Source organism: Hypomesus transpacificus, chromosome 9, assembly GCF_021917145.1.
Source record: "Hypomesus transpacificus isolate Combined female chromosome 9, fHypTra1, whole genome shotgun sequence".
Classification (NCBI taxonomy): Eukaryota; Metazoa; Chordata; class Actinopteri; order Osmeriformes; family Osmeridae; genus Hypomesus; species Hypomesus transpacificus.
The window spans coordinates 15142331-15169054 of NC_061068.1; the positions used below are offsets into that span (position 1 = coordinate 15142331).

General features: G+C 44.8%; 3 protein-coding genes across 4 annotated transcripts in view; 2 read left to right on the forward strand and 1 right to left on the reverse strand.

The window, feature by feature from the left end:
- The window catches only part of LOC124471292 (NACHT, LRR and PYD domains-containing protein 12-like), a 1476309-nt gene that overhangs the window by 714548 nt on the left and 735037 nt on the right, over positions 1-26724 (forward strand). The window lies entirely within an intron of this gene.
- Positions 1-26724, reverse strand: part of LOC124471300 (NACHT, LRR and PYD domains-containing protein 12-like) — a 479590-nt gene that overhangs the window by 275621 nt on the left and 177245 nt on the right. The gene's annotated exons all lie outside the window — the stretch shown is intronic.
- The window catches only part of LOC124471378, a 257270-nt gene continuing 252533 nt past the window's right edge, over positions 21988-26724 (forward strand). Inside the window, exons 1-2 of one of the 2 annotated variants that reach the window (XR_006956517.1) lie at positions 21988-22044; positions 22588-22643. The gene's annotated coding sequence lies outside the window, so the exon portion shown is untranslated. Of the gene's footprint in view, positions 22045-22276; positions 22644-26724 lie in introns of those variants that run through there. The other variant, XR_006956516.1, reaches the window with a different exon arrangement.

The following is a 26724-nucleotide window of genomic DNA, read 5'->3' on the forward strand; positions in this document are numbered from 1 at the left end:
CTCTCCCCTCATCTCCAACATACAACGGACAGAAACGCCGCGCTGTACCCGCCCTGCAGGTGCTGATTGCTCTCCGTTTTTTTGCAAACAGGGCCTTTCAAAATACAATGGGAGACATGATTAATGTTCACAGAACGACTTCTTGTCGTGCAATTCGAAGAGTGTCGTTGGCCCTTCAGTGCTGCTTTAGGCGACATATCCACCTACCCACCTACGAAGAAGCATCCAAAACCAAGCAGGATTTTTATTCTAAATCTGGGGTACCTGGTATTGTTGGGTGTATTGACGGTACTCATGTTCGCATTCAGGCCCCCTCCGATCATGAGTATTTATATGTCAATAGAAAGGGTCACCACTCGATTAATGTACAAATAGCATGCGACTCGGATATGTCCATTATAGACCTTGTGGCAAGATGGCCTGGGTCAACACATGATGCTCGCATCCTCCGAGAGAGTGCCCTCCATCGGGAATTTGAGGCAGGAAGAGGGAATGGCATTCTCCTTGGGGATAGTGGATACCCACTGAAACGGTGGTTAATGACACCGGTGATCGCAGCGAGAACTGCTCAAGAACAAACCTATAACAATAAGTACGCACAAATAAGGAACATCGTTGAGCGGTGCATTGGAGTGCTCAAACGCAGGTTAGTAGCCCGGTTAACGGGTAAAAACAAATAGCCTAAGCGGCATTAACACATTTTTAAAGGTTAGTATAGGACCTATAGGTGCATATTTTGATCTGATAGCCTATATGATGATTTTAGTTCTTGTTTCTTTTAGGTTTCACTGCCTCCACAGTGAAATGCGAATGCACCCTGAACGCGTCTGTGTTGTTATTGCTGCTACTGCGGTGCTGCACAACATCTGCGTTAAAAAGAGAATCCCCTTATGATGCAAGGAGAAGTGGTGCTGGAGGCTGACGAGAACCCTGTGGCTGCCATCCCTGAAGATATCGGTGGACGACTAGGCCGCAATCATATCATAAATAACATCTAGGCCCATAGGCATAGGCTATGTGTGGTCATAACTTAGTTTTCAAATGGTTTTCTTCAATCCTATATCTTATTCATAAGAAACAAACAGTCCAAACAATCTCTACATCAGTAGGCCTTAGAAATAGCCTATCAATGGCAATTATTTTTTTATTTTTTTATATGTATATGGTTGTAAATATTTGTATAGGCCTAACAATTGTTTTCATTAAATCAAAATAGCTCAACTAAAGAATGGTGTATGTCATCCTGGTGTCTTCGTTTGAGACGTTATATTTTGTCTCAAGAAGTTTGAGTTCTAGTTTGAGTTTTTCTTTTTGAAGCTCTATCTTCTCATGCTCTGCCTTGAGTTTGGCGGTCTCGACCTCCACACAATTGATTTCCTTTTCAAGAAGTATGCACTGCAGCTCAGCAAAATCTCTCTTACGTTTGGGAATTGTGAGCGTGGACCTCTGGGATTGTGTCATCTTTTGTGTTGTGGGGCTCTCCTCTTCACTCAGGGTGTCGTTTGAGTCTGTAAAATTGCAACAGTGTAGACTATTTGTAGCTATTTGTCTATAGGCTAGCACTTGATCGTAATGCAAACAATATAGGCCTAATGATAGCCTACTCACTACGAGGCTATTGATTTGCAAACAAACAAATGTAGCTGTAGTGGGAATAGGCTAAATGACTTACCACTCACACTGACAGCTGTCATATCGTGATCTGTGCTGCACTGAACGTCGGAGTCTTCAACTATTTGAACTTACAGTGAACTGTCAAAGCCGTTCAATCCGTTAAAGGAGGGAGAGTCCTCTCCAAAAATATCAATAATAATACCACTATAAACTGATATTTTTGGTGAAGGACCACCCCCGGTTGGCGGGTTTTTAAATGCCGATGCATCCTTTTTTGCCCTTGAAAGAAGATCTTTCCACTTCTTCCTAACCTCTTCAACTGTCCGCAGTCCTCCATCATATTCATTATTAATTTGATCGGTTATTGATTTCCACGCTGACTTCTTTTGCTTGTTTGTGTTGCTGTTATTGAATTTTCCCGTGAGTACGCTTCTATTGGTTATACATCTCTATAAGTTTTCTAATTTCTGTATCTGTAAAGTTTATTTTCCTTTTTTGGGGGTTTTCTTTATCCTGCATTGCTTAATTTTAAGGGAGATGCTAGGCAGTAGTAGAGTGCGCTTAGGCTCTTAAATGTGTTGCTTGGCAACGATCGACGCTTTCACATTTTCACAAGGACGCGCATCTTAAGACCAGGCGTAGCTACGACCGTGTTCTGTCAAGCTTGGTGCACTCGGTGTAAATTCAAATCACAAAGTTGGACGTAGCTAAGACCGACGTAGGAGTTAAGACCAACTTTTTTACGCCCAGCTGGTGCACTCGGCTCCAGAAGTGGAAACAAGTAATGTTATCATTTCAAATGATATGTAGTCAATCTCTCAAAAACAGTGTTGTGTAGACACAATAGATTTATTTGCGCGTTTTTATTTTAAGTCTCCAACTTCGGTGTTTCAGCGAGTGCTGCTGTTGGCCGTGTTGCGTTTTTGCTCCCCAGCTTCACTCGTTGAAAACCAACCAATCAGTGCGCAGCTTATCTAAATATTAATGAGCATACCATAAAAGGAGAAAAGCTAGTGTTTTTTCCCGGGGACATTTCAGAGGATCTGTCTGGGGGCATAGAACAGCACCCGGGCCATTTTCAATCCAACCAATGTTACATACCCTATTCGGAGACCTTAAAGGGGCAATTGACTGGGTTTTTTGGGTATTTCACACTGTTCCTTAAGGTCTCCGAATAGGGTATGTAACATTGGTTGGGTTGAAAATGGCCCGGGTGCTGTTCTATGCCCTCTTACAGATCGTCTGAAATGTTCCCGGGAAAAAACACCAGCTTTTCTCCTTTTATGGTATGCTCATTAATATTTAGATCAGCTGCGCGCTGATTGGTTGGTTATCAACGAGTGAAGCTGGGAGCAAAAACGCAACACGGCCAACAGCAGCACTCGCTGAAACACTGAAGTTGGAGACTTGAAATAAAAACGCGCAAATAAATCTATTGTGTCTACACAACACTGTTTTCAACAGATTGACTATATAACATTTGAAATGATAACATTACTTGTTTCCACTTCTGTTGTTGAAGCAAACTGGATTGACTTAGGTGGGTAGAACATTAGGCTACAGCTTAGCAACCAAACGTTGTTGCAATCGTGATTCTACTCGGCTTCAGTTAGCTAGCTAGGCTAGCTCTAGATATCTTGCTGTAAAATAACATGACAAAGATCTGGACAAACATGCATCGTGAATTGTAGATTTTCATTACACAGGTTATTTATTTGAATGAAACACAGTCAGGAACATGAATCAACGTTAGCCCCATTGCCAATAAACTAGGCTAAATTATTACACATTCTATGCTCTTGCATTAACTAGCAAGCTAAACTTGTTTACATGCCTACAGTCTAGGTGTTACTAGTAACAGTTACTAGCAATGCTAATGTATCCTGTATCTAAAACCTGCCTTTCTCCAGTTCTTTCAAATAGATTATCTAGACAGGCGTTAGCAATAAGCCAGACTGCAGTTCGTTTTCTGGCTATTTTTCGGAAGCTTCTGTGAGGAAATGATAGCATTATACTGCTGATCAATGCTGCTATACCAATCAATATCTAATATGAATATGTAAACACACATGTTTTGTAATGCTAATAACTAAGATACAAATATTGAATGTGATCAATTGATTTAATAAAGTAACAGATAAGAAACATTGAAATGTAACTTTGGTGTGTGGACAAGAATGCAGATGTCAGGCAAACTGACTTGGGAGGCGAGTTTGTGACGCTCAGGGACTGGTGTGAGCACAATGAGCTAGTCAGCTCATGGGAGTAAAAGTGTCAACTTGGGAGATAAGGTGATGCTGGGAACATAACTCTTCTCTGCTTCAGGACGAGTCAGACCGGACAGTTCTTACTATGGGTAATATGCCCCCTTCCCCTGGAGACCCTGCCCCCCCCCCCCTTCTCACTGGATGCCCCCTTCCCCTGGAGACCCTGCCCCCCCCCCCCTTTCTCAATGGATGCCCCCTTCCCCTGGAGACCCTGCACCCCCCCCCCCCCTTTCTCAATGGATGCCCCCTTCCCCTGGAGACTCTGCCCCCCCCCCCCCCTTCTCACTGGATGCCCCCTTCTCCTTGGAGCCCATCTGCCCCTTTACATCATCTGACCTAGGAGTGGTCGTACCCTCTCCCCTTCCCCTTGAAGACCCCACCCCGTATATCATCAGGACCTCGAGATGACCTGCTCTCAACTCTGGAGAACTCAAACCCCCCCCCCCCCCCTTGGATTGCATCAGACCTGTGGGTCTTGTCCACCCCCCTCCCTGAACAACACCAGACCTGTGGGTCTTCTCTGCCCCCTCCCTCTCCTAACATCACCAGGTCCGTGGACTGCCCACCTTGCGCCAGCATGAACGCCCTGGACATTTAATTGGTTAACAATAGCCACCCCAAGGTCTCCTGACCAATGGCCACTCACCAGACCTCCCTCTCTGGGGAGTACAAGATCTGTCTCCCAAGGGCGGGGAGACAGAACTTGGGAGGGGCAGAACTTTCTCGGATATTCTGTCACGACCACTTTCTCAACGAAGGCCTTCGTTCGTTCTAATCTTATACTCTGTTTTGGTGGGACGACTGCTTTTGCATCATCGACTGATTCATTGTACTAGACTTCGGACATCTTGGTGTGTTGTTTTCATTATGTATCTTGTGATTGCATCATTACTAATTAAACTACAAATAACTTGGTCCGATGCTTAACCGTGTATCATTCTTCCTCTCAACACCCAGTTAACACTATCCTTAACACTTCCCTTCTAATGCCGACTACAGCTAGTCTAGCTAGAGTCATTTGATGTGTGTAGAAACGTATTTAGCATTCTACCTGGTATGCTCTATACAGGAAACGTTAGCATTGCTAATAACTGTTAGCACAACATCTTACTGTCCTTATAGCTTGCAGATGCAATGAGCATACGGTTGGAACAGCACCTCTTTCCAGGTTCAGCTTCCTAGCATATCCTGCTTGAAATTGTCCAAGGTTGTCAAAACTGTCTTGGGTGAAATGTTCAGAGCAAATGAATGATTGAGTGTCGAACTTCGCCTGGATCTTCTCATAGACAACAGCAGCCATGCCTGTTGAATGTTTGGCTCCTTGGGAAGACTGTAAGTGTTAGCCTTCCCTGTACAGCCTGGAACACAGCATTTACGACCGTGGTCCAATGTATTTCATAGGGTCATAACACAATGTTAACCTTTTAAATGAGTCTTTATTAACAATTCTCGAAATAATTAAAATAAATGTAGCCTATATCAAGTCTATATTGTCATGAGATCATACTGCTGATTATGTAAAAAAAACAGAATAAAGGCGTAAATATTGCACTAAAATGCAATTCATACAAATTAACTTGACAAAAGATTGAGTCATCCAAAGTTAATGTAGCTAGCTACATGCTATGGTAGCCTTCGGCAGTTCTGTTAGCTCAAAGCCTGCTAAACATTCAATCCATCGCCGTCCAAAATATATGCTCCCTCTATGGACGGCACTCTGAACAGCATCGCCGTCCATATGGACGGCTATGATGCCGTCCAAAATATCTGCTCCCTCTATGGACGGCACGAGGGACGTCCCTGCTAATCCATCGCCGTCCAAAATATCTGCTCCCTCTATGGACGGCACGAGGGACGTCCCTGCTAATCCATCGCCGTCCAAAATATCTGCTCCCTCTATGGACGGCACGAGGGACGTCCCTGCTAATCCATTGCTCCCTCTATGGACGGCACGAGGGACGTCCCTGCTAATCCATCGCCGTCCAAAATATCTGCTCCCTCTTATAAGCATCGCCGTCCATATGGACGGCTATGACGCCGTCCAAAATATCTGCTCCCTCTATGGACGGCACTCTGAACAGCTCGCCGTCCATATGGACGGCTATGACGCCGTCCAAAATATCTGCTCCCTCACGTCCATCCATGCAAAGATCAGCAGCCATCGCCGTCAGTCTATGGACGTCCATATGGACGTCCAAAACGCAAAAAAAGATTTAGCTCCTACTGGAAGACTGTAAGTGTTAGCCTTCCCTGTACAGCCTGGAACACAGCATTTACGACCGTGGTCCATAATCAATATCCTTGTTATAATTCAAAACGTTCTTCTTTGTAATTCCTTATAAGTAGCCTACACAGAGCAGCGCGCAGCTAAACTAGTATCGGAGATAGACGCTACCTCTGGCTGGTCTGGATGTAAATTCTGGGGCGTGACAAAGATACAGACCAGAGCCAATAAGAGGGCGATCAGCCAAATTTTTTCTTTTTGAGATTTGAGTAGGAAAGAGGTGTCAATAGACTTTGATATTCACGGTATGATCAGTTTACCCTCCGAACTGTCGTTTTTCAACAATGACAAGGTAAAATCGGTTTTGCAGTCAATTGCCCCTTTAAGGAACAGTGTGAAATACACAAAAAACCCAGTCAATTGCCCCTTTAAGCCTGATTTAAACTTCAAGGTCAAATGCGCCTGTATAGGATCCGTGGACGCCGCATAAAGCCACGCAGGACAACACAGCCAGGCCGCATAGGCTACGTGCAACAGCTCAAAAGTCTGTCAGTCTTAGCTAGCTAAATGATGCGGCACTTTTCGAACAGTCCTTTTACACCACGACATGATACTTGCTGAGTATAACAGCGCAACAGCGCAAACACATGCATAGATACAGTAGCTAACAACGCTAATGCTAAATACCTGTTTAGCTGCTCAGCTCCACGAGAAGGGCTCGTGAGACTGCTCACAAAAGAACCAAGGGAAAACCACTGGTTTTTAAGCAATAAGGTCCTTGTACGTTGTGGCCATTGGTTTTTCTATTTTGCAACCCGTGTTGACAAAGGCAAAATAGGGCCGTAATATCGTTTAGTCATTTTAGTAACTCAAACACACATTTAAGTATTACGGCTTGTTTTTGGTTGTTTCGTTTTTTTGGGAATAATGAAATAACCGTATAACACAAATGGTATAACGAGCCATTAATCGTTGTTATGATTATTCCATATCCTTTATGCTAATATCTGCAAAAGATGAAAATTAGGCTGGTAATATCGATTTGTCAATTTTTGATGTCAGAACCAGATGATGAGGAAATGCGTGGATTCCGTTGTTTTGTTTCATTTTGGAATTACAGAATAACCATATAATACAAACGGTATAAAGAGCCATTAACTCGTTTGTTTATTTATTCCATATCCTTTATGCTGGTATCTGCAAAAAATGCAAAATAGCCTCGTAATATCGTTTTGTCCATTTTGGATGTCAGAACCAGATTAAGGGGAAAGGCTTGGTTTCTGTTGTTTTGTTTCATTTTGGAATTACGGAATATCCATATAACACAAACGGTATAACGAGCCATTTACTCGTTTGTTTGATCGTATCGTATTGTGCATACTGGCACAAGTGAAAGGGAGAGAGAGGGGGAGAGACGTGTATAATTGGGGGTGTTATTACTATCGAACACCAGAGGGCAGCAACGACTAGCTTTTTAAAGGAGACATGACATGAAAACTTCATTTTATGAGGGTTATTTAACATTAATATGAGTTCCCCTAGCCTGCCTTTGGTCCCCCAGTGGCTAGAATTTTCGATAGGTCTAAACAAAGCCCTTCGTGTTCTTCTCCGCCTTGGACAAAAGGAAGGCTCCATTGCTCTGTTTGAAAATCTCCTCCAAGTGACGTAACGTCACTGTGTCCAATCCCGACCGGTTATTAAGAAACATTCTGAGAAAATGCCACTTCAAATATTGATAAAAATGATTGTATCACATTTTCAGCTGATTTACTGATTTCACGTTAAGCTTTAACTTCCTACCTTTCGAGCTAAATATTGTAAAAAAAAAATAGAGTTAGCTTATCCTTTACTATAGCCGGTAGAAAGACGCTGGCGCCGGTAAATTAGCCGTGCGCTACCCTTGTCCAAACCCCACCGCACTTATACTTGTAGTAAACACTCGCTGCTGCTGTTTTTACGGGGATATTAACTTGATCCAGGGACACCAAACTGACCATAATGCTCAATAGACATAATGCCGGTCAATATATCCGGGGACAATAAGATATCACGCTTCAACATCTCAAAACTATGCGATAAAATCTCAATTTGACTGTTTACCACCACCTGCTGGATGTTTTGTTGAACTCTTCTCATGTCAGAGTAAAAAGCGTCGCCCGAGTGGTCATTTGGCCATTTGATAACTTTTTAATATTATAAACTCCGTTGTTGCAACGAAATCAAATCAAGCAATGTAACCTACCGCTAGACTGCCAATGTTCGGGTCCTAATTGGGCTGCATGAGTACAAAATAACCCACATCGGACAGTATCGACACCAGTCGTGGAATTAACCTGGAAGAGGAGGCTCATTCGTGATGGACAAGCGTGAATGGTAAGTTGTTTATCATACAGAAGGCCATGCTTAGTTTATATTAATCGTTTTGTTGTCCAATTAATATTGTTGTATACGTTATGTCGAGTATTTTTTGGTTAACGGTCAGTCTCGTAAAGAGTAAGCTAACATTGACTCCCCGCTCGTTAGCTACAGCTAATCGCTCGCGCAATGCATTTGATGTTAGCCGTTACAGCACTGAGGTCCTTTACGGTCACATTAGCATAGAAAACCTTACCACAGTACAGTACAATTTTTTTTTTTTTTCGGAAATTAGACAAAAATCGATTGATTGGTAGCCTACAGTACTGTAGCTGTAGCTTGTCAAAGTTGGTGGTCGTCAAATATAACCTGTACTAATGGCTAATTTAACTAAACAATGATCAAAAATCTACTATTAACTACACTTAAACACTAACACTAAAACTAATTGATAAAACGATTGATTAAAGTTGATATTTACACAACTCTAAAACTACACTATTCGGTTACCTAAGCTATTCTAAAATACAAACACCTAGTTAACCTAGCGTAAACAAGCAATATCTACACAACTATCGAAAACGTTTCCTCTGTTAAACAACTAGCTATATTAATAAAACGAATAACCTAGCACAATCAAACTCTAACCTATGTCGATCCAAATCCACCAACAACTGCGAAGAATAACGTTTGTTAGCACAATTTGAATGTGTTGCTGAACCATCCACGAGACTGCCTGGCTCGTGAGATAAGTCTCTGTACCCATATGAATGTACATGTACACTTTTGTGCCATACATGTTGGATATTCAAGTTGTGTGTTAGTATGACAGGGGGATATGTTACAAACTTGTTCAAGTATTTGTTTTTCACTCATTGACTCTTGATGTTACTGATAACGTTCTCTCAAAGTACCTTGTGGCCAAAATGATTCTTACTGGGTTTATTGATTAACTTTATACTACTGTAAAACTAGTAATCTTTGTCTCCAGTTTCAGTTTCCTGGGTGTCCCCATATCTGAGGACCTTGCATAATCCCTCAACACTTCTTCCTAAGGACCTCTGCTGGTCCCTCAACACCATCCAACTCAGCCCAACTACAGTTCCACGCCCGCCATCATTGTGGAGCTTTTCGTCAGCTATCACCATTGTCTCCACAACCTTCAATAAATTATACACTTTTGACTGTCTACCAGTGTACTGATTGTAGCCTAACAATTTAGGTTAGTTGGGGTTGGTATGAACAAATAATGCTTCTCAATATTGGTTATGGGGGTAATAATCACCTGGTATGTCTGGTTGGTTTAATTTTCCATTTTAAACTTTGAAAATGTCCACAAAGACCTGTTCTTTTTTTTGATCAAGGTCTTTTTATTGGTTTTTACATTTTACAGATAAACAAACTCAAACAACCCCCCCACCCTCCCAGATACCAGACATATGCATACAAATATTACATAACCAGACATCCGTAAAGAAAAAAAAGAATAAAGTAAATAGAAATCATACAAATGAAATTGTTTACTTTGTCATATTGTCAGCTTCCATTCCCTCAACAAAAGTAAAAAAAGGCTGCCAAATATTATAAAATTTCTCAGTAGACCCTCTAACTGTATATCTGATTTTCTCCAATTTTAGATGGCACATGACCTCCCTGATCCAGTGACTATGTGTCGGTGAAATAGGGTCTTTCCATTTAAACAGTATCAGCCTTCTAGCCAGAAGCGAACAGAAGGCCACCATGTTGACTTCCCTATTACTAAGAGAGGCGTCTTCGGGGGCTACACCGAACAATGCAATTAGTGGGGATGGCTCGACTACCTTTCCAAGTATCCCAGAGAAGGTCTCAAAAATATTCAGCCAGAACATGTAAAGTCTTGGACATGTCCAGAACATATGCAGCAGAGTGGCGGGATCCTGCCTACATCGATCACATGTGGGGTCTATATCAGTAATCTTAGAGAGTCTGACTTTAAACCAGTGCAGACGATGAACAATTTTAAATTGTATAACAGCATGTCTAAGGCATATGGATGATGAGAAAATTCTCTGTATTATTTTGTGCCACATTTCTTCTGAAATAGGTTCATCTCCCACTTATTTTTAAGTATGTCCAATGGTGTCAAGTCGTATATATTGAGTTGTTCGTAGATTCTGCTCATAGCCCTTTCTTTTACCGATTTACAATTGAAAATTAAGTCCAACAGCGAACTGGGAGGGCACGATGGGAAGCAATCGGAATTTAAGACTACAAAGTTCCGAAGTTGCAAATACCTAAAAAAATGTGATTTGGGAATGTTATACTTCTGTACCAGCTGTTCAAAGGAGGCAAAATTACCATCAATATAAAGATCAGACAGCGAGACCACCCCCTTCCTAGACCAAGCATCAAAGGCTTCATCCATCAATGATGGAGTAAACATGTGATTTTTAGCAATTGGTGCAGCCATTGATAAATCTTTAAGGGAAAAAGATCTCCTAACCTGATTCCAGATTTTAATTGAATGTGTTATAATTGGATTAGAAGTGAAGCTAGAAATAGGCTGTGTGAATGGTAGTTTGGGACACAATAAAGCTGCTAGAGAGGTGGACTCAACTGAAGCCCTCTCGAGAATTGTCCACGCAGGGGCAGTAGTATCGCTCCTCAACCAATACAGCAATGCTCTTATGTTGGCCACCCAGTAGTAATATATGAAATTTGGGAGTGCCATCCCTCCCATTGTACGAGGTCTCTGCAATATAGTTCTTTTAATTCTTGGTGGTTTTTTGTTCCAAATAAAGGTTGAGATCTGATTATTCAGTTTGGAAAAGAAAGATTTTGTTAAAAAAAATGGAAGACATTGAAAAATGTACAAAAACTTAGGCAGCACGTTCATCTTTACCGCATTGATCCTTCCACCCAAAGAGAGAGGCAGATGGTCCCAGCACTCAAAGTCCTGTTTTAGATTAGCTAATAAAGGTTGATAGTTAGCCACATATAGATCTTTATGGTTATGTGTGACCCATACCCCAAGGTACTTAAATTTTTTAGGGCTAACTTTAAAGGGAATTGAGCCGAGAGACATCCGACTAGCTCCATCACCAATAGGCATGAGTTCACTTTTCTGAATATTGACTTTATAGCCAGAAATGTTTCCAAATTCTGTAAGTAAAGTCATTAGGTTTGGGAGACTTGAGAGGGGTTGGGACATGTACAATAACATGTCGTCCGCATAAAGTGAAACTTTGTGTTCCAGCCCTGCCCGCTGGATTCCTTTAATGTCTACATTTTGTCTGAGAGCTAAAGCAAGTGGTTCCATTGCAACTGCAAATAGCAATGGGGACAAAGGGCATCCCTGTCTTGTGCCGCGTTGTAGCTCAAAGTAAGTGGATATATTATTGTTAGTGCGCACAGCCGCCAACAGAGACGTATATAAAAGTCTGACCCATGATATAAGCTTATGGCCAAATCCAAACCTCTTCAATGTGCTAAACAGATATTCCCACTCCACCCGGTCGAAAGCCTTTTCAGCATCTAATGAAAGCACTACCTCTAGCTCACCGGGTGGAGAAGGGCCATAAAGAATATTCATAAGTCGTCTGATGTTAGAGAAGGAATACCGACTTTTAATAAAGCCTGTTTGGTCAGGTGACACGACAGAGGGCAGAACTTCCTCCAAACGGCGCGCGAGGACCTTAGCAAGAACTTTGGCATCAGTGTTAAGAAGGGAGATTGGACGGAATGAGCCGCACTCGAGAGGGTTCTTGTCTGTTTTAAGGATTAAAGAGATAACTGCCTGTCGCATGGTTGGTGGTGGGGACTTCAACGAAAGAGATTCTTCAAATACTTTTAACAATAAAGGGGAGAGCTGCTTTGAGAATTTTTTTAAGAAGTCTGTGGGGAAACCGTCCGGCCCCGGTGATTTGCCACCTTGCATTGATCTAATTGCTAATGTTATCTCCTCAGTTGAGAGGTCCTCCTCCGATTGATCAGCCACCTCAGGGTTAATGGAGGGGACTTGTACATTTCCAAAAAAATCTTCCAACGAGGAAGGCTCTACACTAGAGTCGGAGGTGTACAGTGACTGGTAAAAAGTTTTAAAACAAGAATTGATTTTTTGGCTATCAGTATTTTTCAAGCCCTGCTCATCATTAATAGCAGGAATGGTCTGATTGGTAGTTCGTTGCCTTAACTGATGAGCAAGTATTCTCCCAGCCTTTTCCCCATGCTCATAGGATCCATGCCGCGATTTAGAGATAAGGTGTTCGGCCTGTCGTGTTGTCAGGAGATCAAACTCGGTCTGCAAAAATATACGCTTTTTCATTGTCTCGGCACAGGGCATATGGCTATATAGTCTGTCTAATTTAAGAATATCATCCGTCAGCTCTTTAAGGCGTGCAGTGTTTTTCTTTTTCTTGATTGCGCAATATGAGATTATCTGGCCCCGTAAATATGCTTTAAGTGACTCCCATACAGTTAAAGAAGACATTCCTGGTGTTTGGTTAATCTCCAGGAATGATGCAATCTCAGAGGATATGAATTTAGTAAAGGCTTCTTCTGATAAAAGCAGAGAATTAAGTCTCCAGGGACGGTAAATGGACTGTATATTAGGGATACGCATTTCCATAGCTAGAGGACCATGATCTGAAATAACTATTGTTTTGTAATCACACTTGGTTACAAGAGGAAGAAGTCTTTTATCAAGAAAAAAATTATCTATACGGGAGTAACTCTTATGAACGGGGGAGAAAAAAGAGTATTCTCTGGAGGTAGGATTGCGAAATCGCCACACGTCAGCAACGTCATATGATTTAAGAAATACTTTAATTGAATGTGCTGATTTAGACAGGGATGCCTTTTTGGATGAACTACGATCTAATACCGGGGAAAGTGTACACTTTGTGTCACCACCAAGAATAAGGTGGTGCGACGACATATTTGGTAGACGTGAAAAAATGTTTGAAAAAAACCCAGGGTTGTCCCAGTTTGGCGCATATATATCGGCCAAGATAACTGGTAAAGAGCAAAGTTGTCCCACTACAATAACATATCGCCCCAAGGGGTCAGCCTCTACACTAGTCATAGTAAATGGTGTGTTTCTATTAATAAGTATGGCTGCCCCTCTAGCTTTGGAATGGAAATTGGAGTAATAAAATTGTCCTGCCCAACTCCCTCTCAGCCGAAAATGATCCACTGTAAGTAAATGTGTCTCCTGAAGGAATGCGATATCAACATTGAGCTGTTTCAAATGTGAAAGTACTTTTTTACGTTTCACTGGGTGGTTGAGTGATTTAACATTCCAACTCACAAAGTTGACTGAGCAGCCATCCAACCCTCTGGAACTATAGTTGCCAGACATATTTAGGGGAAAAGTCATACATCTGAAACCTATACAAGCCACAACATGACAGCAGTGACATATAAAACGGACACCCGACAGGGTAAGTCTGGTCAATAAAAAAGTCTGGTAACATCCCCCCCCCCCTCTTTACACCTACAAGAACATGGTGAGTACAATATCCCTTCAAAACAAATCCACACATTTAGTGCTTGTGTATGGGACACTAAAGAGCAAACTGCTCAGGCTCCCGCCGAACCCCCCTATATGGAAGTAACTCAGATAGCGCATTGTGATATTAAATCAAATTTTGCTCTTAAATAAAAAATAAATCATAAAGAAAAAGAAAATTAGTCTGAAGACAATGGCAAAAGCAATTAACCTTAAGATACCTTAAGATGCATATTGTACGCTTCTCATAAAAAGTAACAGGGCATCACAGGCTCATAACAAAGGGTAACCAATAGGCTGTAGGCCACTGTTTATCAAAACAGGCTATACAAGAAAATAAGATGAGAGGAAGTCTGTACAGTACATCCAAGTATTCCGCGTAGTAAGGTAGACCTGGTATGATCATTATTCACAGCAACACAAGTTAGGAAAATATTGTCCACACAAAGTTGCCCTTGAAATGAGTCAGAGCATCACTTACCCATGACCGAGGATGACCAACCCCACATGACAGCAGCTGAAGATAATGTGAACCGAATAAGTATTGCTCCATGGGGTTAGGTTTTAAATTGGAATAACGTAGCCTACATAAAGCTCAGTCATTCAATAACATTCAGGCCTCAGTAGAGATGATGTTCTTTTTAACGTAGCCCATCGCTTTTTCTGCATCGGTGAATTCTCTTTCTTTACCGTCATGTGTGATGCGTAGTCGGGCTGGGAATAAGATGCCGAATCGGACGTCCTCGCGTTTGTGCAGCAATTTCCGAACCTCCGTGAACGCAGCCCTGGCCTTGGCGACGCTTGCAGTATAGTCTAGAAATATGGCGATCGAGACCCCGTTGAATCTCAGCGGAGCTTGAGAGCGCGCACGGCTCAGCATATAGACACAGTCTTGATAATAGTGGAGTTTAGCTACGATGGCGCGTGGTTTCCCATCTGGTCTTCTCGGACCCAGGCTTCTATGCGAGCGGTCCACAAGCACATCCTTATCCAGCTGTAGTATTTCTCTCAGCAGCCTCGACACCGACACAGTAGAGCTTGATCCATCCGTCTCAGCTACTCCCAGAATTCTTATGTTGCACCGCCACATTCTTCCCTCCATGTCTTCGCATTTGCCTTTTAGCCCAGCTACCTCTGTTTTCAAGTCAGCGACCACAGACTGCAAAGTTGTCACCTCGTCCGACCACGTCGATAGCCCGCCTTCCACATCCTTGATAGTAGCCTTCATTTTGTCCATCTCCGAATGGATCGCTGCTGTGTTGTTTATTATTTCCAATTTAACCGCTTGGATTTCGGTTTTGAGGGCATTGAAGTCCTCGGCAAGCGCATTTTTCATTTCGGATTTAATCACCGCCGATATGTCCGCCTTAAGCGTGCGAAGAATGTCGGATTTCAAGGCTACAGCGTCCATCTTCTCTGGGCTGGTTGAAGCGGGTGGAGACACCCGAGATCGGGTGACGGTTGAACTCGGTGTCGGGGCAGTGTTAGGCCTAGTATCGACTGATCCGTTGTACTGATATTTGCGTAGTTTTTCAGCCATTACCTCACATATAGACACTTTTCTTGGTTCAGAAACAGGTTCAGAGCAGAATCACCAAAGTTTCTGTAATGTAAAGCGCAAAATAACTTAAAATTGCAGCAGTTCGGCGGGAGCTCAAGTCAAACACGCCCTACTCCATTACCAGTCAAACTCCGCCCCACAAAGACCTGTTCTTGTTGAACAGAGGCCCTTTACTTAGTTACTTAAAAGGACACACACACAGTCATCAGTTGGTTAACTGAGCTCACTGTTGTCATGGGTAAGACTCAAATATGTAATACTCTTTTGATCCTTAATGGCACGCTTGACATGACTGCCTAGTCTGGCTATTGCGACATGACTGCATAGTCTGGCTATAGTGTCTCTCACCTCTTCTGCATTTACATGTATTCATTTAGCAGATGGATGATGGAGGTGGGGAGCTGGTTCCACCATTGGGGGACCAGACAGGAGAAGCGCTTGTGTTGGGACCGAGCGGTCTTGAGCGGTGGGACCACCAGGCAGTTGTCTGAAGAAGACCGTAGGTGACGGGTGGGGGTGTAAGGCTGCAGGAGATTTTATGTAGTCGGGTGCAGTCCCGTTCACCGCTCGGAAGGTCAGTACCAGGGTCTTGAATCTGATATGGGCGTTGATGGGTAGCCAGTGGAGAGAGGTGAGGAGCGGGGTAACATGGGAGCGTCTGGGTAGATTGTAGACCAGGCGGGCCGCTGTGTTCTCAATCCTTTGAAGAGGGCGGGTTGCACATGCTGGGAGACAGGCGAGCAGCGAGTTGCAGTAAAATAAAGATAAAGTAGTGATCAGAAATGTGCAGTGGGGTTACAGAGGTTAAGTCAGTGATACAGTTACGTGTCGAGATGAGGTCTAGCTGTTTGCCTGCCTTGTGGGTCGCCAGTGTGCTCAGCAGCGTCAGGTCGAAGGAAGTCAGGAGAGACAAGAAGTCGACGGCCTGCGTTCCTTGGAAGTGAATGTTGAAGTCCCCAAGGATCATCAGCGGGGTTCCATCATCCGCGAGGACGCTAAGGAGCATGTCCAGCTCCTCCACAAAGTCAGCTAGTGGTCCTGGTGGTCGATAAAGAACAATTAAGCATGCATTGATAGGATCAGTTAGCATCACATAATGGTGTTCAAATGATTTGGCAGTAACAGAGAGTGGTGTGGATATGTATTTAATATGTGGGGAAAGAAGCAAGCCTGTCCCACCACCCCGCCCGTTTGAGCAGGGTGAGTGAGTGAAGGAGTGGTTGACGGAGAGAGCAGCTGGAGTTGCAATTTTCTCTGGGCGGATCCATGTCTCTGTCAGAGCAAGGGCATGAAGAGAAGCATGGGATGCAAACGCCGGGATGAAGTCTGCCTTGTTCACAGCAGACTGGCAGTTCCAGAGCCCTAAAGAAAGAGAGAGGGCAGGTGGAGAAGATCTGGATCGGTAGTGAAGGTTAGAAGTTGACCGTATATACTTTGTGACATATCTACGTCTACGGGTAGTGTAATGAACAGGAATTCTAAGGAAACACATGCTAGCTATGAATATGTTCTAGGTAGAATAGAATATAAATAGGGTGATGCTTATCAGAAGAGGTGATCCGGCCCTGTCAGCCTTCCTCGGTGGACTCCCGCAGGCAGACTCCTTTGTCTTTGTTTGACCGAGTCTTTGTGCGCCGAGGCTGGCAGACGAGGCTGCCTCTGCAGTGCTAGCCTCCTTAAATATGCTAATGCACAGATACAACGCCCCCAATTACTGTCAAACAAAAGGCGGCTCGATACCCTGAGTACCCTGAAACTGACACACTGGCTAGCTACTCTGACCAGTATATACTAGTTATCTAACTGCTGTCCCTTAAGTTCTACCTATGAGACCAAGTTTTAGCTAAACGCAATACAAACAACAGCCTTGATTACTTGCAGTCAATGCGGCGGTCCCGGTGTTCACTCAGCAAGACACTATTCGCTCTCTTCTGGGCTGAAATGTCCATTTTAGGCCTAAAAGGGGTGGGATCACAAGAGAAACATTTATTTCAGATAGAAGGTCTTTGATGACAAAGCTTTTGTCAGACTGACCTGTATACAGGTCACTGAAAAATGTCACTTTGCCTGATGCCAATTAGGCCCTTAAAGGTGGTAGGCGATTAACTTTGTGGTGAGAATATGTCAGTATTTCAATGTTAATAACTTTTGTTGTATCACATGTATTTCCATACAGTGAGCCCAATAAAACTATTGTAAGTGGGAAAGTACTGTGGAAACAAGGAAGCATAAGCTAGTTTATAGTTTCTCTAGAAATCAAAATTGGAAGTGATCCTAACATGAAAATGTGTATGTTTTTCCAGGTTATACAGACCCTGCTTACAGTTGACTGTGACACATTGAAGCACACTGTAAGGTCTTGTACAGGAAAACGTTGCCTCAAACGATTAAGAAAAGGGAAAAGTTGGTCAATGGTTGCCAGTTTAATAATGCTAAACCCCTGACTTATGTCATCATCCTCTTTGTACAGTGCCTGACTCCACTCTAACATGTTTTCTGCAGTGGGCTGTAAACACTGCTTTGGAACGCCTGTGTAAAACATGATGTTCTTATTGATACCCTGGAATCTTGAAAGGAAGAACTGGTTCTCTTGAAGCTTTGTTGTTCATTCTTGAACATTGATGGTCTTGTGGACTTCCTCAAGTCGATCCACCAGTGGCTAGGGCAGTTTAGCATCTGCACCGCCAATAAATCGTAATTTCTCGAAATATTGTGTCTTTTCTTGTGGTCCGAGTCCTTCCCTCAATGCCTTTGCATCTTGGACGCGTTTTGATGAGCTTTTCGGTTGTTTAAACATGGCTATATTCACTTAAAGTATCCAAAGCGCACAATACTCCATGCACTCTGTTCAGTTTGTTTACACCGAGTGCCTCCACAATGGCCGCGCATCCGGGTTACCGCCCATAATGTGACGTCGGTGGAAACCCTCTATACAGATTTCATGTCCTCCGACATATCATCAATGCGACGTTTGTTCGTGTTTTCAGATAGGTTTTTTTTTCTTTTGCAGCATCTGGCCCTAGCATTACCTCATCCATTTTTTGGAGGCTGGTAATATGAGCGACTCTGCTAAAGTGTGAGGCTTTTTGGATTTAGCAAACAACTCGTCAACTAAAAAAACGAGCCTCTTGTGCCTTCACACACGCACGGTATAGCATACGTTCACTCTGTGTGGTATTATGTGTTTTAAGTCTTTTAAAATATTCAATGTCTTTGTTATGGCGTGCCGGGTGGTTGGTCTCCAGGTGCCTTGCCAATTTGCTAGGCACAATGGCTGCACTAGCCAACGTCTCCCTGCAGACCAGGTATACATGTATAGGCCTACCTACTGGAGAGTCACTATGCCTCTTTTTTCTCTTTACTGATTTTGATTCAGATGTCTGTTCCTGTGGAAGTGCATTCTCTTTAAAAACGTATCCATTGCCCCTACCTGCACTCCTCCATCTGCTGTCAAAACGGAATAACGAACGAAGTCAACGAAAGAACTGTTGTTGACGTTAAGCCCTGAATCAACTGTGAACTGTAGCCGATTGTTTGTGCCGCAAATAGCAGTGTTTCCCACACATAGACTAATTTGTGGCGGTGCGCCACAGAATCAACACCGGCCGCCACACATTGCGTTTCGTAAAACCTTTTTTTTTTAATCGCTATTTAGGTTAAAACATGCAGCGTATTCGTTCAGCTGCATTTCCTTTCCCCTGCTCTCCCTCCGTCTCTCTGTTACTGATGCGTCTTTCCCACATATGCACACAGTCACAACATCAGCACACGTTAGCAACAATGCATACAGTACATATGCCGTTCTAGTAAGACCGACAGCTATATCAGCGAGCCTTCAGCATTAGTGCCGTAGCTAAAAGTCGAGGAAAGTTGCGGCTACTTTTCGCTAGGTACCTTACTAACATTTACATTTAGTCATTTAGCAGAGGTTCTTATCCAGAGCGACTTACAGTACTCGAAGTTTCCCCTTCGTTCTTTTGGTGAGAAGTCTCAAGAGCTAGCTACTTACTCGGCGTCATGGAGCCGACCAGTTAAATAGCTGTTTAGCACTAGCGTTGCTACATGCTTAATGCAGAAATTATATGTTAGTTGTTGTTCATTTGTGAAGGTGTGAATCATTTTGGATTAATATTTAATGTAACAAATTATTAACAAATTAACTGTGTAACAAATTATTAACGAAGGAATTATTACGACCACCCCCACCCGGTCTGACAACCCCCACCCCTCCCCAATTAGATTTCTAATCTGTGGGAAACACTGAATAGTCATAATAATAGTTATTAATAAAAACAATATTTATATAATATCAATAAATAAATTAAAAAATGTTTTTTTTATTTTTTATTTTTTATGATCAAGCCTTGGGCCATTCCGCTGCACCCCTGAGCATGCGTCACGGCAATATGGCGACACATAATACTTGGGCTACAACACGGAATGAGCATGGAACGTTCTTCCTGAAACAGTCAGTGATGAGCCGAGAAGGGTCCAAATGCAGTGCTCCTTCCTAGTTTAAGACATAAACATTTATTATCTCTATGGTTTAAGATACCAGAGAGCCTGTTTAGGATATATATATATTAGACATTCTCTGCTTACATTCTTTGTACATTACGAGCTAACGGTGTCCGGTACTTCGTTATAAATAATGTAATAATGCTAAAATACTAAATCGAGACCACAAGTATGCAAATGTTCGTCACGTTTGGCGCTACTGCTGTAATGTTAATTTTTGGACACTTGGGGGTGTATTTAATCTTGAACAGGGCTTGGGTGCTTGTTGTGACATATTTTTTTTAAATACCTTGATTCGAACACTTCTGTTTCGATGGCCATCGAAAACAAAATTAACCGTGCGTGTCCACTACAGCGGAGCGGTGCGGACCGTCGGCTACCAATTTATTTTCAATGAAACCGGGCGTTGACGCTGGTGTAGGGCATTGTGGGAGCGGACGCGAGCGTCAACGCCCGGTTTAATTGAAAATGGATTGGAAGCCGCCGCTTCGCGCCGCTGTAGTGGACACGCACTGTAGACTCCACAACGAAGTCAGAGACAGCTCAGCTTATATGGCCATGCTAATGAGTTAAACACAATACAGGTGCGTCTTGTGATGCATCGGCCCTCAGACGCCGTGCGGTCCGTGACATGGGCTTCATCATTTTGTAAAAGACAACCTCTCCCAGCTGTAAACCTGTTGTTTATCAAATAATTCCTCACACATATCAACACAAAAGGCTTTCCTAAGTGAACTTTCAGAGGTCCTCTCTCCTCGGTGTTTGAAGACTGAATGAGTCAGATGTCATGTAGTACAAAGATGGTAGCGCTCCGAAATTGTTCAGACAGCACGGGGGAGATGGGGATGGCTGCAGGCAGCAGCTCAATGGTAGCCTACAACATGGAGTAAGTGAAGTTGTATCCTTGTGGCATTTTAATAAGCAGCAATTCAGTGAAGGATCCCCTCCTTCAGAGACGGTTGGTGAAAGAGGGGGCCAGAACACAGGGTAAAGGTCCATCCACCATTTCCACAACAATTTTGCACTACGCTGCCCGACTTCATATTTTTTTATTTTTTTTATCTATATTTTATATTTATATTTATTTGATATCTCACATTGTTTGACTCTTTAGTACATTGTTTAGCTCTTTGGAATATTGTTTAGCTGTTTAGTAATATAGGGGTAGCCTATATCAGACATATTTGTATTAAACTGTTTAGTTAAAAGATGCATCTGTTTTCAGTCTCTTCCTATCATTAGCTCACTCCTTGTTACCAGGTGGATCTGGGGAGGTTAGGAAGTGACGTAACTTTCTAGCAGAAAGTTGGGTTCGCGATTCCCGGACGGTGCACGGTAGATGAAATACAATGCAGGCTAGAGGCTAGAAGGCATACATACTGTGTACTGTAATAAGGAAAATAACACTGTAAGCAAAGCAGTGTAGCATTTGTAGTTTTTATTTTATAAGTACTAACTATAAATATACCAACCCACACATTGTTTCCGAAACACAATCACAGTTGAAACAACACAGCCTCAGAACATGATGTCCCAAAACTCTTTCCCCCAGGTGATAAGAACTCATGCAGCAATTCTTTCCAGGTCAGGAATTCATTAAACTCAAACTCTACAAGTGGTCATCGGAAATGTCTGTGGCTCTCTCTGCCTCTCTCTCTCTTTTTCTCACCCTTTCTCATAGCTCTGTTCTTTGGATGACAATAATGTCCTATTCTCAAGTGTGAATTTTGTTAGCAGATCAAGTTTGTGAAGATTCCAAAAAAGGTCAAATGGTTCTGGTTCATTTTCTGTGCTGTGTGTGCGTGTGCGTGTGCGTGTGTGCAATCCAATATACTGCAAACCGGATCAACCGCTCCAAAAATACAAGTTATCAAACAGAGTGGCTCACACACCATAAATCAATATCTGGCGCGAAGGAACCAGCACAGTTTGTGACTGTGTGTGTCTCTGTGTGTGCGTTAGGTAAACATGTGTGAGCAGAGGCAAGCAAGACCACTTGGAATAAAGAAGAACGGTGGTGGGTTTCAATCTATATTACAAAAGAAGGCTCTTTTTAAATTGGGGAATAATAACAACTATTCTGAACTAACTCAAGTAGCATTCTTAAAATACGTAGTTTGGTCATGTGTATTTAAAAGTTTTTTAAAAGCTCATGTTTAAGGTAACTTTTACACTGATGTTAAGTGGTTTTGTACAATGACTCTAAACACATGCTAATCAGCCTCTCTGTATGGCTGCAGTCCTGACATGGTGATGTCACAACCTTGTACACAAACAGCTTAAACGATTACAAAGGAGATATAAACGAAATTCCAGTGGTTTTTATTGGAATATCCTAAGAAAATTGGTTACACTTTCTGAAGAAGAGAGAAGTAGCTACAGTTGTTGCCGTAGTGACAGGTTCTCTTTCTCTGCCAGCCAGTTGACTAAGCAGGTGGCGCTTTCTACTGGTGAATATCCTTCACGCAGCCAAAGCAGAAAGCCCTGGAGAGAGCTGTAGTGATCCCCCGGAAGAAAGCTTTGAAAGACTTTTTCTTCTTCTTCTTCTCCTTTCTTCCAGCAATGGAGGACTCACCAAGGTCTGGACCTGGACAGGAAACACCATCACACAACAGGGTATGACATCACACAGAACTTCAGCACTTTGACCTCTCACCTAAAAATAGTGTGTGTGTGTGTGCATATCTGTATGCCTGTGTGTGTGTGAGTGTTTGTGTGCAAGTCTGTGTGTGTGAAATGGTGGGAGAGCCAACTATAGTGGGAAAGCCTAGATGAGCAAATATGCAGTCAGGATCTCACGTTCAGCGCTAAAGGGAGAAACTTTGTTTGTCTTGAATATTCTGCTTGTCATTCTTCCCTTGGCAGCCACATTGTGTCCATCCTTACAGAAAGTCTTCTCTTTCTTCTGGGAAGTGAGAGCAAAGACACACAGATTCATTGAGATTGTCACATGTCGTCCTTTCTCATCGCTGACTCAGCTCAGGTCAGTTCGACCTAGTGCTAGTGTGTGGTGTTGTTTTCAGCTTACCAGTGTGAACCATCTCTGGAGGACGGGGGTGTCGGTCTTTCCCAAATGATGTCTCTCTGGGCTGGGGGCCTGATCCATGGAGCCCCTGGAGGTGGAGGAGCTGGTGGAGGATTTGGAGGACGAAGGAGAGGAGAGAACAGAGGTGGAAGAAGAGGAGGAGTAGCAGGACCGGGAAGTGGAGGAGGATGAGAGGCAGGCCTTTTCCAAGCCAGCAGACTCCATCTCAAGTCTTTCATCCAAGCTTCTGTTGCATGTGAAGGGGCTGGAACTTCCACCGGCCTTTTCCAAGCCAGCAGAGTCCTCTGCGCTCTCCTTCTCCTCACAACCTGTTTCCAAATCAGGATTCTCACCCGACACGGCAGAAGGGCGCCAAAACTCGGCGTGACGGCAGATCACCGTGGCAACGTTCTCGGCCATGCAGACGATGCCTGCCCCTCCCTGGAGGGCGGAGTGGACCTGGGCCCTGTTGTTATCGGAACAGAGCATCAGCTCAGCGTAGGTCGCATCAAACATGGCGTCTAGGGCGTCGGCGCCACCGAAGAGTGGGTTCTGGGGTTCGTGCTCCAGGACGAGGCCGATCCCAGCCTGGTTCCAGAGAAACCAGCTCACGTCTTGGAAGAGGACAGACTCTATCTCCGAGTTGGTGGGGGTGAAGCAGGAACGAAGGGGCCCCTGGAGGGCCAGGCGTCCCACCAGCCTGTGCAGCAGGTCATGCAGGGTCTGGTGGTGCAGGGCGCTGGGCCGGGGGGGCATCAGGACCTTCTCCTGGATCAGAACCTCCCCGGGCTGGAGGGAGGGGGTCTCAGAGGGGCTCACGGGTAGGGAGGGATGATCCTGGACCTCCTCAGGGACGCCTGCAGCTCCAATATCTTCATCCTTCTCTTCTTCCTCGATCAATGCACCCTTGGCAATTGTCTGGCAATCTGACCCTTCTTCCTCTTCGTGGAAATCATCAGGGTAGTCAGCGTTTTCGTTTTCATCCATCTCAGGCTGTCCTACTTGCTGGCTGGTGAGACCTGACTCTGGATCGAGACTTCCGGTTGTCACTTCCTGGTCTTCAGAGGAGGAGCTGGCTAGGTTACAGACCCTGGCCATGGCTTCAGCATCAAGGCCTGGCACAAGAAAACTCACTTTTAACTACACTATTAACCTTACTTTTCTCATATCATATTTTGTCTGTTAACTACAATACTATTATTATGTCTTACAAAAGCATAGTTACCATTTTTTCAAATCTAAAGGTAAAAAAATGTCTCTACCTTTGCGGACAACAACCATGTTTTCTTGTGGGTCGTTGCATGTCTTGTAGAGGTCACTTCCCACCTGGGTAGTCAACACCTCACTAATGGCCTCCAGCGCGCGCCTCTGATCCTGGCTGCAGGAGGGCTTCAACCTGCTCTGTGATCTCCTACTACCCTCAACCCCATGCCTGGGGCCCGGCGTCATCCCTCGGGACCAGTCCAGGGAGGGACAGTCACTGCTGTCACTGCTGCTGTCACTGCTGCTGTCACTGCTTCTGTCACTGCCGTCCGAGGACGCATCACTGCAGGATGCCCGGTGGTCGTCCGTGAGGTCTTCTTCGCCCAGAAGGTTCCCCATCAGGCTCTTGAAGGCCGTCTGGAAAAAATTGTACAGCAGAGGGGTGAACAGCTCCTGGTCCAGACGTTCCTTGTCCTCCAGGTTCTGGAAGTTGGGCTCGAAGCGGCAATGGGGTGTCGAGGGGAGTCGTCCCATCCGGGTGTCCAGGAGAAGCTGATAAATGCAGTTAATCAACAGCTCGGAGAAGTGTTGGATCCTCCCCTGGAACATCCTGGTGCACATGCTGTGGGATGCCAGCAGGCGGCCCAGGTCGTACTCCTCCTGGTCGAACGATTTGACGGAGGAGCCTCCATCGCGTTTGTCGTCGTCGTCAGGGGAGGATCTGGAGGCCAAGTGGGCCATCCGCATGATGATGTCCAGCATGTTTTCAGCGGTGAGGCTGAGGTCTTGGCAGCTGGCAGCACTGCTAGCCTCGCTCCAGGCGTTAGTGCTCCTGGAGGAGGGAGGGGCGGTCTCCTCCTTCTTCTGAGGATCCTCCTCCTCCTGCTCCTCCTTGCTAGCAGAGCTGCACTCCACTGATCGCTCCTGCCGGGTGTCAAGAGGGAGGCATTCCTGATTCCTGCTGCTCCTCCCACTGTTGCTGCTGGCTTCCAGGCTCCTCCTCCTCCACAGGGCATCCAGCTCCACGGCAACGTCTCCTAGCAGGCTCTGGCTAACACACTCCACCACCATGGTGAAGGTCTTACTTCCAGGCTGCAGGAAGTCAGCCACCTCCACTTGCCCAATCAGCTGCTGGGCTGCGTGGAAGTTCTTCAGGTTTTTGACGTTGTGGATTACGTTGCAGGCCGTGGCCACGATCTGGACCAGGGAGGCCTCGTAGGCCTCTTGGGGCTGGTCCAGGGAAGAGCCTCCTTCTGTGGGCTCCATCTCCTGGAGGAAACCCCCCACCATCCTCACCAGCTCCAGCTTCTCCTCCGTGGGGACCACGCCCGGGCTCTGGAACAGGGCGTGGCGGGCCAGGATTCCAGAGAGGCTCTCCTTCAGGGAGCAGAGGGTCGGTGATGTCACGCGGCTGGGCGGAGCCATCGCCTTCTCCATCTCTTCTGCCTCCGCCACACTGCCAGTGAGGAAGGAGGCCATCTCCATCCTCTCCCTTGTGTCGGCAGACGACGGGGGCCACGGGGACACCAGCTCATTGATGACATCGGTGTGACTGTTGGCGAGGACCTGAATCTTCTCCTTGGCGTCCTGCCAGGCGTTGTATATCAGGTCCTGGGAGATGCTGGTCACATGGCAGTCCGACAGCAAGCAGCCGGGGTGGTGGAGTGCAAACTTCTCCAGTACCTCTCCCATGACAGACTCGTAGAGCTCCTCCACACAGGCTGACAGCTTGTCCTCTGCATCGTGCTCTTGTTTATCCATCACCGCCTGCACCTTCAACAGGATCTCTGCCACAGTAAGGGATGCCGTGGCGAGGACGTCCTCCTCCGTGGGCCTATCGGAGTCCAACATCGGAGGCCTGCCACCCAGCAGCCTGCTCTGGGGCCTGGATCCCTGCCCTCCTATCAGCAGAGGGTGGAACCTCTCTGAAATCATTCTCAGAACACCCTGGGGGACGTAGGGGTGGGCAGAGCCCAGAAAAGAGGCCTGGTCCTGGGGAGAATCAGCAGGGTTGAAACATACCATCCCAGTCAGAGAGCCAGTGACAGGCCTGGCTGGGGACAGTAGCCCTGCGGAAGAGGACCTGTCACTGTGGGAGTCACGGCTGCTGTAGGAGATGGCGGCGGACAGCGGGCGGCCATCTTGGTCTTTGCGGATGTGGAGGACCTGGTAAAGGGCCATGGCGGGCAGGACCACCTCGTTGGTCACCTTGAGAACCCACTCCATGACCTCCTTCGAGCGCTCCTGCAGCTCAGCTACGCTCTTGTTCTGGGAGGGAGGGAGGGAGAAAAATATTTCAGTCAAGACAATCACGTATTAGATTTGAGCATTTATTGTTACATGACATGGACATGTAGATTTACTTTGGCGGAGTGGATGATCTAAGGGAAGCACTCCCTGCCTCCTCGATGCAACACATACATACATGACATATGAGGCAGGGAGCAATAGAGATATAACCCCCCTGTT